The sequence below is a fragment of the Theobroma umbraticum genome, unplaced genomic scaffold (assembly GCF_002168275.2).
Source record: "Theobroma umbraticum cultivar Fairchild unplaced genomic scaffold, ASM216827v3 scaffold_60.0, whole genome shotgun sequence".
NCBI lineage: Eukaryota > Viridiplantae > Streptophyta > Magnoliopsida > Malvales > Malvaceae > Theobroma > Theobroma umbraticum.
Window position 1 is genome coordinate 125806 of NW_018397288.1, and position 4822 is coordinate 130627.

Sequence of the window (4822 nt, forward strand, 5' to 3'; positions counted from 1 at the left end):
ATCATTCAAGCATTTCTTAATAAATAATGTTGTACCAATACTTCTTTTACTATGCCCCTTTTCAATTAAAAATTTTGAGAGTCTTTCATGCCAAGCGTTTGGAGCTTGTTTTAATCCATATAAAGCTTTATGCAATTTAAAAACATAATCAAGTTTTTCAAAATTCTAAAATCCTGGAGGTTGTTTCACATAAACTTCTTATTGAATAAGACCATTTAAAAATGCATTTTGTCACATCCATTTGAAATAATTTGAAATTCATGAAACATGCAAATGCAAGCAATATGTTATGGCTTCTATCCTAATAACAGGACCAAAGGTTTCATCATAGTTAATACCTTTTTCTTGATTATATCCTTGAGCAACTAGCCTAGCTTTGTTTTTTATCACATTACCTTGTTCATTTACCTTGTTTCTGAACACCCATTTTGTACCAACAATTAGGTGATTAAATGGCCTTGAAACTAATGTCCATACTCTATTCTTTCAAGTTGTTCAAGTTCTTCTTGCATGGCCAACATCCAGCTTTCTTCTTTTTCTACCTCTTTAAAATATTTAGGCTCAATTTGTGAAATAAAAGCTAAGTATTTACACGTTTCTTTCACTCCTTTTCTGGTTCCAACACCTTTTGAAGGATCACCAATAATCTGCTCTTATGGGTGTTCTTTGACATATTTCCAACACTTTGAAAGATCATTGTGTTGACTTTCAATTTTTTGTAGATTTTCTAAAGGTGGAGCTTCTGCTTTTTTTCCAAGGGAGTTTTCTTCACTGTTTTTCTTATGCTTTAGGCTCATTTCTTCCATTTGTCTCTCAAGGTCCTCTGCATCATTTTTATGAGCTAGAAAGTAGACCCAAGTATACCTTGGGTAGTCATCAACTATCACAAAATTATATGATTTACCTCCTAAGCTAGTTGTGTTGATTTGACCAAATAGATCAATATGCAATAGTTCGAGAGGTCTAGAAGTTGAAACAATCTTTTTAGCTTTGATAGATGTTCTAACTTGTTTCCCTAATTGGCAAGCATTATAAATCTGATCATTCTCAAATATAAGTTCAGGCAATCCAATAACCATATTTTTTCTCATTAGTTTTGAGATGGTATGTATGCTTACATGTCTAAGTCTTCTATGCCATAATCGGCTTTCATTTCCACTATTTACCATAAGATATGTCTCACAATCTAGCTCAAGATCTTCAAGAAATATAACATACTTATTCTTGATTCTTTTTCCTATGAATGAAATTTTGTTGGTACAAATATCTATAACCTCACATTTATATGAGTCAAAACATACCTTAAAGCCTCTGTCACACAGCTGACTGATACTTAATAGATTGGGTTTTAAGCCTTTAACAAACAGCATATGATTAATTTGAGCATGAAAGTTCTTACCAATAGTTCCTATACCATGAATTCTGCTTTTAGAGTCATCTGCAAATGATACAGTACCTCCCTTTTTCTTATCCAGCTGAGCAAATAGTATTTCATTTCCTATCATATGTCTTGAGTAGCCACTATCCATGTACCAAGGTTGCTTCTGCTTCAGTTCAGGTTTTGAACATGTGTCCTCTCGGTTTCACTCAACCTATAAAATAAATTTTTAGTTTTTCTTAGCAGGTACCCATACCATGATGGGTCCTTGAAAGTTTATTGCTACATAGCATCCTTTTGGTACCCAAATCATTTTTGTTCTTTGAGTGCTTCTTCTTCTATAATAGTTATAAGAAAGATTACCAATTTTACCATAAACATATCATTTAGATGAGAAACTATCATAATTTTTCTTAAAGTTTGTGTTTCTTCTTAATGTTTCTTTTCGTAGACTTTTGAGAGCAATGTTTTCATCTATTGCCTTTTGTAAGGCTTTAGTTCTGTTGTCCAGTTTCAATTTCAGAACTTCAAAATCTATTTTTGAATGTTCTAGTTCAGTTTAAAGAAAATTTTTTTGCTCAAAAATAGAGTTGAATTTATGTTTTATCTTTTCTAAATCAATCTCAAGAGATATAGTCTTTCATTTTAAAGCCTTATATTTTGATGCAAAATTTTCAAACTTATTATAGAGACATTCATATTTTTCTTGAATTTCATCAATTAAAATGTCACAAGGAGTAGAAAACACCTTGGATTCATCATTTTTGGCCATCAAGCATAGGTTTGCTCTTTCTTCTACTTTCTCTTCATCACCTTCTAAGCTTGAAACATCACTATCAGACTATGTTGCAGCCCCCATAGCTTTCTTTGATTTTTTATTTTTCTTATGAGTTTCTTCCTTCAGCAGGGGGCATTCTGATCTGAAGTGTCTAGGTTTCTTGCACTCAAAGCATATAACATTTTCCTTCTTCTTAGACTAATTTTTATTTTTGATTTTCCATGAAGAACTTTGATCTCTTTTGTACCCTTTCTTAGCCAGTCTCCTATCTCTTGGTCCCATAAGTTTTTTGAATTTTCTTGCTACCATGGCCAACTCTTCATCATCATCACATGATAAATTATCTAATTCTTCATCAAGAGTACTTGTTTTTAAAGTAATGCTTTTTTTTCTTTTGCCTCTCTATTGCCTTTTTCTTCTTCATTTTTAAGCTCCAGCTCATGAGTGATAAGAAAGTCACAAATTTCATCAAGAGTGATGACATTTAAGTCCTTAGCCTCTTGAATAGTAGTCACTTTTGGCTTTCAATTTTTAGGTAGGCTTCTAAGAAGTCTTTTGAGAAGTTCATGTTTAGAAATTGGTTTACCTAGCTGACTGAGTTTATTGGTGATGTTGGTGAACCTATCAAGCATGCTGGTGATATCTTCACCGGGTTCCTTCTTACATATCTCATAGTTGTGAGTTAGGAAAGCTATTTTGGACTCTTTGAGTTGTGAAGTCCTTGCATAAATAATCCTAAGTTTGTCCCATACTTGTTTAGTAATGATCATGGTTTTTCCTGTGATCAATGAAAATCCAAATCTAACTTTTTCTAGGCTGAGTTATAACCTATAATACCAATCAAACTAACCCAGACTCGATTAATCCCCTTAGAGTGACTTGCACACTCTAAGTAATCAAGAAGTACAGATATAAAATGAGTACCTATGATCGCTAACCTGATCTGAATGATACAAGATGAAGTGCTTAACTTTATTACAAAGATTGGAGTGAAGTGTAAGAAGGATTGAGAGAGTTTTTGCTATTTTTTAGCTCTTCTTTATCTTGGAAGCATCTAATCTTCTTCTCAGTCATTGGAGGTGACTTTTATACTTGAAAAATCAACTCTGATGGATGTTTGATAGCTTTAGACCATTGGAAATAGTTTGGAGTTAGTTTTAGTTGTTAGTCTATCTTTTAGCATTCAAATTCAAATTTTCAAACAGACTACTCTTAGTTGACTAACATACTTCTTAGTTGATTAAGTCATTTTTGCCTTAAAATCCAAGTTTTTGTCAGTGAGCTCTCAGTTGACTAACAATGTTTCATAGTCAATTAAGTTCTCTCTGTCTTGTAATTGAATTTTCTAGTAGTGAGCTCTTAGTTGACTAACTATATTTGTTGGTCAACCAAGTCTTCTTTATTTTTGAACTGACCAACTTCACTTTTGAATTTTAGCTGACTAACTCCATTGATTATTCAACTGAGAGGCTTCTATTTTGTGGCTCACTTGTAACTCCTTATTCTAATGGGTTTTGATATTTGCTTTCTAGTGATTAATTTATTATTGACATACATTTTCATCCTGCATACTCAAGTAGTATAATTAGACATAAATGAGTGGGAATGTTTTCTATAAGTTATTTAAACTTGCTACTTCATGAATGTTATTTAAGATGCATTCAAATAATATGTCTCAAGAATTATATGGAAATGTTGTTAGATATGTAAATCGCATGAGATTTCAAGTACATGTTTATGAAATACTCTAATCCCTTGGTTTGTTCTCTTCCTTGTATTCACTCACAGAGTCTTTGTGACTCACCCATTATTTTCCCCTATTTTGTTTTACAAATTAGTAGCTCCTTTGGCTAGGTAACTTCTGGAGTAGTACCCACTCATACTTGGTAGGTGTGGTAGAGGCTTCTTTCTAGCTTTCTCGTGTCGTTATATTCCGCAGTGTGTTGAGTTGAGTCTTTGGATTAAATTTAATAATAAATTTTGGTTATGTAAATGAATTTTTGATATACTTGTTTATGTTCTCGCATATTATGTTAAGCCCCGGATAAGGGTGCATATGATGTTGAGATTATGGTGCATAGCCTAATGGAGTTGGATCTAAGTGCATTGATGTGTCTGCGTAAAACATGAATTTCAAAAAATTTTCTTTTGTAAAGGAAGCATGCAATCTAATTACACATCATTCATATATTGCAAGTAACATATTTACATCTTAAAAAATAAAAATCTATTAAAGTAAGATAGAACCTACCTTTTATTTTGAAATTCTTATTTTTGGACACCACCACACCAGCGATTGATTTCTCAACTAAACAAGCTTACCAATTATTCTTCAAGAATGCTTTCCACTTGAACCATCAGTGGACAAGGTCTGGAATGCTAAACTACAAGATAACAACTGATTTTGTCTCTCTTTTCTTCCTAAAATTTAATGGCTATTTTTCTTTTAAGAAATTAGCCAAGCATGGTAGAGTGGAAGAGAGGTGCGGTAAAGTTAGCAGAAGGAAGAGAAGAGAAGTGGGGGCAAAAACTTATTTTTCTTCCAATCTTTTCTCCTTTTATTAAAACTCTTGCCTCAAAGGTTTAATCAAAATCAAATACCTTTGTATCAATCTTTACCATCCATTCAAAGTTATGATGCTTCAAACATGCTCCATAATTATTAA